General features: G+C 36.2%; 1 pseudogene; it reads right to left on the bottom strand.

The window, feature by feature from the left end:
* Positions 1–3,173: 3,173 nt before the first annotated feature.
* On the bottom strand, positions 3,174–9,707 carry LOC131598026 (alkane hydroxylase MAH1-like; annotated as a pseudogene).
* Between the last annotated feature and the right edge of the window lie 1,616 nt (positions 9,708–11,323).

Here is an 11,323-nt window from a genome sequence, read left to right as displayed (position 1 = left end):
GCCACTTCTCCCTTCCGCTGCAAAATAGATTTTACCCCTCGTTTTGGTTTTCCTTTTGTCTTATGCAAAAAGCCTCTTTTGCCCCCGATCATTTTATATTTTATTTTCTTTCTCCTTCCATTAGCCAGCTCACAAGTGGGCCCCTCTTTTAACTTATCCCCCAAGACTGGGCCAATGACAGACTCATTAAAACCAAAACCACCTTTTTCCAAAGCAGCCGCATAATCCGTCTGATTCTTACTCCCCATGCACTCAACAGATGAACAAAACTTCCCTTTTGCTGCAATCACCGCCTGGTCAAACGATAAAGGTACCTTCCCCTTTTCATCATTCCCTGAAGTAACCTTACACAGTCTCGAAACTCCCTCCTCTCCTTTGTCCGCTGAACAAACCTCCTTACCGTCAACGTTTGCTCTTACGTTTCCGGAACCTCCCTCTCCCGGCTCCTCCCTCAGAGTTTCGCCAACCCTGACCTCACCTCCGTCACCGTCTTCCTCCTCACCTTCCTCCGAACTACATGAAACACCCCCCATGGATACCGAATCCTCTGATTCAGATTCATCCGCTATTACCACCTTGCTGCTCACCTTACATAAAGAAGTGAACTCTTCTCTTAGTCTCAATCTATAGAACACACCATCCACCTTGACTTTTATGAAAACTGGCACCACGTAATCCACCGGAGTCCTGATCAACACTCTAGCTACGTCCAGACCGGTTCTATTTTGAATGGATTCATCAGAGCATATATACGACCCGAAAGAATTCGCAAGATTCTCAAAGAAATCAATACTCCAAGCGTGACAGGGAACGCCAAAGAAACGAATCCACGCCGTCCTATCTTTATCCACGTCCATCTCGTTCCATGGTCTAAGCACAACAAGCCACTGCCTCCACCATGATTCAGCCTCATTAATCAACGCCTCAATCTCCCCTTCCTCCGCTTCTTCTAATAGGCACATGTTTGCCCCCATCGGAGTAACTTTGATCTGAAAGTATCCCTCAGAGAAGAAGTGATCTTGAATATTGTAAGTGGTTCCTGGATTCGCAACGAAACCGACATAAGCTCTTTTCAATGACTCTTCCATCGCACTAGGCCTCACTACCACCTCCGCAAAGGATAATCCCACCGAACCTCTGCTCCCGCTGCCTCCTTCCTTTCTCTGCTGAGACTTATCGCCCTCCTTGACCAAAGGAGAAAACGAACCTGCCACAGCAACGTCCCCCTCCAATCTTCCATAAGGCTTTCTCTCAAACCTGGGAATATTTGCATGAATCTTCACACCATCAATCTGAATCGCGTTCAATCTCAACGCAAGCAACCTCACATCGCCATCTTCACGAAACCTCCCGAAACCAAAACGTTTCCCCCACTTGTTCCTCCTAGGAGAGATAGCAACCTCCACACACTTGCCTACACACCCAAACAGACGAAACAAATCTTCCGCTTTCACTCTCTCTGAAAAATTGGAACAAAACACCGACACCACACTGCTAGCTTCATCCTTCTTCGACCTCCAGTTGAAAGGGAAGGTATCCCATTTAGGTTGGATACTCTTGAAGTGCTTCCTTTGAACTTGCTCCCAAGACATTGCCCTAGAAAAAAAACTAGAGAGAGAGGCTCTCCCTTCTCTCTAATAAGATTTTTTTATCCGATTATGTCGAATTTTTTCTCTCTATGTATATTGTATGTATAAGGAAAAATGCTTAATATAGAGCTCGTTTGTTTTGGGTTTTTTAAAAAATAATTTTTAAAGTGTAACATAATTTTGTGGAAAAAAAATTATAAAAATTTTTTTTATAAAATTTTCAAATAAAAATTTAGTTTGAATAGTTATTCTTAAAATGTTATTTTAGATATTTCATCATTTTAATAAAAAAAATTTGGATATCAAAATTTCAAAAAATCACTTAAAATTGAAATTATTGCAAAAAAAATTCATAAAAATCATTTTTAAATTACAATTTTTTTTTAAAATATTGTCATTTTGACTATGTTTAATCTTCAATAATATATATTTATGTTATAAGATGTCAAAATTAATCTTTCAATTAAAAAAAAACAAATATAAATAACTTATAATATTTTAATAACAATTTTATAAAACTAATTGTTAAAAAATAGAAAGAATAAAATTCATTTTTTCAAAGCGGAAACAAACATACTCATAGTTGTTTGGAATTGTAAAAAAAATCTATAACACTCTAATTAGTACTTTGAAATTGCAAAACTTGGACAATTGTATCATCTAACTTTACAAAGACAATTTCGTATTTAAAGTGAAAATCAATTTAATTATTCTTTGTCTGTTAAGATGATTTAAACTACTAATAAAAATAGTGGAAAGAGATGCAATATTGGTAGGAATGAGAATAAGATAGTCTAATTAACACGGATCTATGGTCTAATTTATATAGGTCAAGAGTAAGTCAGACTTTTTTTAAATAAAAAATGTCTAAACATTTTTATATAAGCCTATTTAGTAGGTTAGACCACAAGCCTATTTTACTGACCTATTTTAATAAATATTAATAAAGTTTATTAAAAAAATAAATATTAATAAATTTATTACTTTTATATTATATTTTTTATTTTATATTAAAATATAAAAGTAAAGTTTATATATTTTAGAGAATTTGTGAAAATATTTTTTTTTTTTTAATAACGTCCTATGTTATTTTCATAAATTTTTCTAAACAAATAATCTCACAAAATTCATGCTATTATATAAGCTCAAACAATATATATATATATATATATATATATATATATATATATATATATATATATATATATATATATATATATATATATATATATATATATATATATATATATATATATATAGTATTTTATGATTTAAATTGAATTAAGTATTTGCTCAACTAAATTAGTCATCTTTTTATACAGAATTACTAAATAATCATATATGAAAAATGAATGTGTTTATAAGCATCCATTAGATAATTAGTGGTTTACTTGTGAAACAAATGTTAAATAACTGATTATATGTATCACATGATAAATTGATAATTTCAAACATTACAAAATGCATCCATTAGAAAGTATTATAGTCATATCCGACCATAACATTATTCAACAAGCACAAAACAAACACCACAAATATGCTTAAAGAAGAAAATCAAACATGCATCACTCTTATAACTATAAGTTACATCAAAAACCTTTGAGTAACATTAACCTTAAATCCATATTTCATACGAAGCACAATAGCAACACTAGGAGTAACAGAATGACCTTCCACCACTTGTATATGAAAGTTCCTTAACACTGAAGCTGCAACCATTTTCATTAGAACCAAGGTTATATCTTTCCCAATACAAGTTCTAGAACCTGAATTAAATGTTATGAATTTGTAAGATGGAACATGAATAATCTCTCCTCTATCTGTTATCCATCTCTCAGGCTTAAATTCCATGCAATCTTTTCCCCATATTTGTTCCATCCTTCCCATTGCATACAAAGAATATATCAACTTTTTATTCGGACTAACATGGTCTCCACTAGGAAGTATATCAGACTTTATTGCACACTTTTGTTCAAATGGTACAGGAGGATATAACCTTAATGATTCACATATAGCTCCATGAACGTAAACTAGGTTATCGAGATCTTCGCCGCGTAAAAAGTTATCTTTCATCTCTTGAATAATTCTAGCATCCACAATAGGATGAGTTGCAATAAGCCAAAAGAACCAACTGAGACCTGCACCAACTGTTCCATTACCTGCAGCCAAGAGATTGAGTGCAGTGTCTCTAATATACTTGTCAGATTTTTCTTGCTTCATTAGATACTTTACAAGGAAAGAATGTGATTCATCAGCATATTCCTTGCTTTTCAATATACATTTGTCTAAGACTTGGTGTAAATTTACTTCTGCTGCTTTGGTGTTCTTCTCTTGACCAAATTGTAGCCATTTTTGTAGCTTCCAGATACATTTTGGAATATAGTGTCTGGACAATAAAACTTCTTCAATGATAGAAATAGCTTTTATAGCAATATCTGTAAACTCATTTGTTATTAGGCCCAATAGAATTAAAGTCAAGCCTATGTGGATGAAAGACTATGTGACAAAATAAGTCTAGTTTTTATTTGTAATTTTCGTTTTTGGGCTAGGCCCAATTATGGGAACAACCTTTAGGTCTAAGAAACCCTAGAGTATTTAAAGGGTTGTCTTCCTCTTTGAGAAAAAAAGAAAATTTTCACAATCTATTTCTTTATTGTTGCTGCAAATCTATTGTCTTATGTTTGTTCTTAGTTACCTTAAATTTTAGATTTATTAGTTGCTGAATTTCTCTTTATCAAATTGGTGCTTTCATCTTGAATTCATGGCTCCTCCAAAACCACCCAACCCCAAAGAAATTGTGGATGAAGCTGTCCAAACAGCCCACCTCCATCTTGACACTGCTATGCAAGAAACTCAACAACAAATGGATGAACGATTTCTTAAGGCTCATTGCGAAATGGAGGATCTTCATACTAGATTGGACAAGGAAAAACAACTTTCAGACTCTAGGTATGAGAATATGATGAGTTTGCTTACAAAGTTAGCTTCACAAAGTGAAAAACAACCCGCTAACACTACCCCAGCCGCTACTGTTCACGGATCTGCCACCCACAGCGGTACTGTTCACGGATCTACAAACCCTACCGCTACTGTTCATGGCAAAACAACCCTTTCACCTTCTGCTGTATCTGCTGCTACTGTTCACAGCGGGTATCTCTCCTCCGCAAACTCAGGTACAACCCAAATCCCTCTTTTCACTACTGCTACTCATAACCCTCACTCATCCCCACAAACACGTTTCACCCAACCTCTTTCTTTTACTCACACCCCTTCCCCCCACAGCCAAACCCCCGTTCCCTCATTATCCTTCCAAACGGCTTTTTCTCCCTACCAAAGAATGTTTACAACCTCCCAATACATGGATCCACCTTTCTATACAGCACCCCCAGTTTACACTACCATACCCCCTTTCTCTATTGCTCAAACTCCCCACACTCTTTACCCCCAACAGCCCACTACTTCCACACTTCCAGCTTTCCGCACCCCCAAATTAGAACTTGCATTGTTTGACGGATCTCAACCGTTGGAATGGTTGTTCCAAGCGGAACAATTCTTTACTTTTTACAATGTACTGCCTGAAAACCGCTTAGCTATGATGTTTTTTTACATGAAGGGTGAAGCCCTAGCTTGGTTTAAGTGGATGCATAAAAGTCATGAATTAGTGGATTGGACATCTTTTACAAGGGCATTAGAGTTACGTTTTGGGCCTTCCACGTATGCTAATCACCAAGCAGAATTATTTAAACTTAAACAATCTGCTTCTGTTGTTGAGTACCAGGCCCAATTTGAGAAGTTGGGAAATCTGGTGGTGGGCCTTTCTAAAGAAGCAATCCTGAATTGTTTTCTTTCAGGGTTAATTCCGGAAATTCAGAACGAATTAGCTATTCTAAAGCCCACTTCAATATCTCAAGCTATCGGGCTTGCAAAGCTTGTGGAATCCAAATTAAGGGATGCTAAGCCTAAATTTCATAAAACCTTTTCCCACCCCACCCGATCCACACCCATTTCTCCCACCAACCCGAATCCCACCCTCCCCACAAAACCACAAAATCCCGCTCAACCTACCAAACTTCCCATTCGGAAGTTGTCCAATAGTCAACTACAAGAACGTCGTGCCCAAGGCTTGTGTTTCAATTGCGATGAAAAATTTATTCCGGGGCATAAATGCACCACAGGCAAGTTCCTACTTTTGGTGGAAGATGAGGAGACACAAGTATTGGACTATGTTGATACGGGTGACGAAGAAGAGACTCCTTGTGAAAAAAATGACACTTACTTCCAACTTTCACCACAGGCTGCCAATGGGTACTTTTCTCCCAAAACTCTAAAATTCAAAGGTTCCATAAATGGACTTGCTGTTGCGGTTTTGATTGACACGGGTAGTACACACAATATTCTACAACCACGCATTGCCCAGCACCTCAAAATCCCAACCCACCCTATCCCAAATTTTTCAGTCATGGTTGGCAACGGTTCAAAATTAGACTGTTCCGGTATCTGCCCGAAAGTTCCCATCAAACTCCAAAATACTTCTTTTTCCATACCTTTTCACTTATTTCCAATAGAAGGGGCAGACGTTGTACTCGGAATGGAATGGCTACGAACCTTAGGACCTATTGTTGCTGATTTTTCTATCCCTAGGATCTCATTTACCTACCAAAATAATGAAATTACGATCACCGGCGACACAAAAACTCTTATCACACACTCAACTTTCAACAATGTCTGCCACCTCATTCAAACAGATTATGTTGCCTCAATCCACCTTTTACTTTGCCAACCATCCAATGACCCTCCTCCAAAATCCCAAACACACCCTAATTCTACCCTTGAATCTTTACCAAGCTCAATTCCTCATCAGATTTCCTCCCTTATAAAAACCTATTCCAAAATTTTCCAAACACCCCAAGGCCTACCCCCAGCCCGCGCCCATGACCATCATATCCCTTTACTACCTAACACTCCACCAATCAACGTTAAACCATACCGTTACCCACACTCTCAAAAAGACGCCATGACTACAATTATCAAAGATATGCTACTTGAGGGGATCATTAAACCTAGTAACAGCCCTTATTCCTCTCCGGTTCTTTTGGTTAGAAAAAAAGATGGCTCTTGGAGATTTTGTGTGGACTATCGAGCCCTTAATGCAGTTACCGTCCGTGACCGTTTCCCTATACCAACTATTGATGAACTTTTTGATGAATTGGGTTCAGCAACTATTTTTTCTAAGATTGATTTGCGATCCGGTTACCACCAGATCCGGGTGACACCACAGGACACTCATAAGACTGCGTTCAGAACGTTTGATGGACACTATGAGTTCTTAGTGATGCCCTTTGGCTTAACTAACGCTCCTAGTTCTTTTCAATCGGCTATGAACGATTTGCTGCGACCATATCTGAGACAGTTTGTGTTAGTTTTCTTTGATGATATACTTATTTATAGTTCTTCATTATCTGATCATGCTCATCATTTAAAATTGATTTTAGACTTGCTTTTATCTAACCAGTTTTATGCCAAGCTTTCAAAATGTGTGTTTGCTGTCCCTAGTGTTGATTATCTAGGTCATATTATCTCATGTGATGGTGTAACCCCAGATCCAGAGAAGATTCAAGCTATCCTAGATTGGCCGAAACCTTTGATGGTACTTGAAGTGGCTGATGCTCTAAGCAGAATACAATCGGACGACGACTCCTTGCTGTTATCCATCTCCTCACCAGTTCCCGTCCTCATAAAACAATTAAAACAATACTATATGTCAGATCCAGAAGGGAAACGTTTGATGGTCAAGATTCAGACAGAGCCAACGGGTTGCACAAAATTTCAGAACAAAGATGGCTTGATTTATTTCAAAGACAGAATTTTCTTACCTGAACATAGCACCTGGCGAAATCAAATCATCACAGAATTCCACTGCTCTCCAGAAGGCGGCCATTCGGGGCTGCAACCAACACTTGCTCGCTTGTCCTCTTCATTCTTGTGGCCAGGAGCTTACAACGACGTCAAACACTTTGTGAAAGCTTGTACAACCTGCCAGCAAAACAAATATATGACAAACCGAAAACAGGGCCTCCTTCAACCCCTCCCTACACCTACTGAAGTTTGGAATGATTTGAGTATGGATTTCATTACCCACTTACCAAATTCAAAGGGTCACACCACGATCTGGGTCGTATGTGACAGACTATCAAAGTTTTCCCACTTCATAGCGCTTCCCTCCAAGTTCTCCGCCAAAGATCTCGCCATCCGCTTCTCTGTGGAAATCTGCCGCTTACATGGTATCCCAAAATCCATAGTTTCAGATCGAGATCCCTTGTTTCTCAGCGCCTTCTGGAAAGAGTTGTTCCGTGTCCAAGGTACAACTTTGAAATACAGCACCGCCTATCATCCTGAAACGGACGGTCAAACCGAAGTCATCAACAGATGTCTTGAAACGTACTTAAGATGTTATACGAGTGATAATCCAAAAAGATGGTTTCAGTACTTACATTTGGCTGAGTTTTGGTACAACTCTAGTTATCACTCAGCTCTGCAAATGTCGCCGTTCGAAGCCCTTTATGGCCGCTCTCCCCCTGCTTTTCCAAACTACACCTCTGGATCTGCCACCATTCCGACTATCGAGGAGTCCTTGCAAAAGAGAGAAGACTTAAGACAAACTTTGCAACGGAATCTGTTGAAAGCGAAAAAGAAAATGGAAATCCATAGTAACAAAAGAAGAACAGACTGTACCTTTGCCGAAGGCGACTTTGTGTGGCTCAAACTGAAACCGTATCGTCAACTATCGGTGGTCCGACGATCTTCGCAGAAACTGGCAAAGAGGTATTTTGGCCCTTTTAAGATCTTGCAACGCATCGGTAACACAGCTTACAGGTTAGATCTTCCACCCTCGTCGCGAATCCACCCGGTTATCCACGTTTCCCAGCTTCGAGCTTTTTATGGAACACCACCATCTCATTTGTTATCCCCGATTCCGGCGGACGTCGAACCACCTGAAGATCCGGAACCTGCAGAAAATACCGATGGGCTATCAGATTCGAGAACTATGCTTAAGAACACATCAACCATACCTTTATCCCTTACCCCAATCGTTCGCACACCGGTGGAAAAACAGATCGAACAATCAAAACCTCATGGCGGCGAGGCATCAAAGGAGAGGCGCACAACTTCAGCTCAGGATGAGGCAAATGCAAAAGGGAAGACTGAAGTTTCAAAAGAAGAGGAGACAGAAGTGTTTCAAAGAAAAGCGAGAGAAGTTTCTGAAGAGTCAAAACAAGTGAAACAAGGTTGCTTTTATAGCAATATCTGTAAACTCATTGCACTTGTAAGGAAGGGAATTAGGATCGAATCCGAATAAAAAAGTGCAAGTAACATCAAAGGTGAACCGCAGCATAATATCGTGTAAATCAATTACTTGTATACCTTTGGATGCATGATCAAGATATGGTAATAGGCAATTCTCTAGCTTCTTCTGAATGTTTTCTTGATGGAATATCTCCATGTTTTTCATTTTGAGCAATGACTGGAGGAGTGATCTTTCTTGTTTCCATTCACTGGCATCCAAATTGAAAATACCAACACCAAGAATTTCAAAAATGTCATGAAAACCAGACCCTTTACCATAGTTTTTGAAATTCCTGCTAAGAATGTAGTTCACATTCATGGTATCAGTAGTGATGATAAAGTTGGCAATGTTTGTGAACCAAAGTCCTTTGCAATGAAAAGTACCTCCATAATGTTTCAAAAGTAGGGTTGCATAATCATGAATATTGTTTTGGTGATAAATAATTGATGGTAGCATGCCAACTATTGGCCAGTTTGGTATAACTATTTTTTGTGGCGTCTCCATATATGGTAGAATATGAACAAGAGAATGGCTAGAAATAATGTAATATACTGAAACAAAATTATACTGTGATATAGAAATTGGCCTGAAATGAAATAGTTACCTTCTTTGCGGCAATGAGCTCTATTCCACGGCATCCACACGACAAACTGCAGCTTTCAACAGCTCCTCTTTCTCAGCACTAGGTTCGTCTTGTGTCCACTTTCTTAGCACTACGTACGTTCAGAAACACAATTGTGTTTTGCATGTTTATATATAGTACAAATTATACAAGCTGTTTTGCATGTTTATATTGAATGCTATATAGTAAATGAAAGTGAGAGAGTTGTTGAAGCTTCACCATGTTGTGTTCTCATATTTTCTTTTAATATTTTGTTACAAGATTGTTTGGTTTTAAAGTATTGTAATTTGTAAACATGGGTATATGGAAGCAGACATTGTAATGTAGGTAGGTCATTGGTGTAGGAGAAATGGTGGGTAGCAGAATGTAGTCCCACATCAATTAGTAGAGAGAAATAAATGTTTATAAACAAATGTAAAATTTTGGCTACTGTATTGATAACAATAGTAGAGTATGTGGATGACATTTGAATCTAAATAGGTAGAGGCTCATATGTAATATTTTGATAACTTCTGAAAAATATTAATTAAATCATTTTTAAAAAATATTAATAAAATTAAACTAGAAAAATGAAAAAGGAAACTAATAAAAAGAGGTAACAAAATATAATATATAAATTTTTTTTAAAAGTAAATAAATAAAAATTAAATTCTACGTGGCAATTAAAAATTAATTTAACAATAAAAAAATTATGCTGGACTGCCACCTAATCGCACAGTCAGCCAAACAATGAAATAGGGTGTTCTGCAAAGGAAATCTTTGTTTTATAGAGGGCGGATCACAAAATAATTCTTAAAGGAGGACTCTATATTTAACTTAAATATTACATTGATATTCTAAAAGGATAAATAATTTGAGATAAATAAAAAAGAACACCTATTGTAAGACAGAAGGAGTATATAGTATATAATTTATAAATATATTTTATAATATAAAATATTTTATTTAATTAAATTTAATATAGGAATAGATATACAACTTTGTATATATATATATATATATATATATATATATATATATATATATATATATATATATATATATATATATATATATATACACACTTTTTTCTTTCACTTTTCTATAACTTTCACTCATACTAAACAACTAAATAATATTTTATTTATTTTTATTCACTTTCATTTCTTTCATATTCTTTTCTTTTACTTTAACTTTCATTTTCTTTATTTTTATTTTCTTTTCAAATAAAAAATCATAAATGGATTATTTTCCCTCAGTATTACAATTTACAAGTCCATGTCAAACACCATATATTGATTGGTTGGACTTCGTTTACCAACCAATTAATGTCAATCATTTATTCAATTAGTACTGTGCATGAGGAATATATATAAATTAATGTAATGCAACCATGTTGCTCCAATCAATTTTTATAATGATCAATATTCTTTTAAATTTAACTAAATAATCATTGCTCAAGTCACGGAGGAATATATTATGATCATGATAACCATAACATGGTTACTTTAATATAGGTCGCAAAAAATTTGATTGAAATCTTCACATAATAATTGTTCTTTCTTACTACCATAATATCACCGTTCCATTTATTACTTTATTTCTCCATTGACCTATACTATATTCCAACTAAATTTTTAGAGTTCAGATCTTCTCCATTTCTTAAAAGAAATGGAGGAAACAAGTACTCCTAATGTTTTCATGAAATACATGTTAAATTATATAAAATATATGTCACACATTTTTAGTTGTAAAGTGGTGGACCTAATTTGGAAAGATATAGCGTTG

Source organism: Vicia villosa, linkage group LG4 (genome assembly GCF_029867415.1).
Source record: "Vicia villosa cultivar HV-30 ecotype Madison, WI linkage group LG4, Vvil1.0, whole genome shotgun sequence".
Taxonomy (NCBI): Eukaryota; Viridiplantae; Streptophyta; class Magnoliopsida; order Fabales; family Fabaceae; genus Vicia; species Vicia villosa.
Note: the sequence above shows the minus strand (reverse complement) of the source record. Positions and strands in the feature narration are given on the sequence as shown.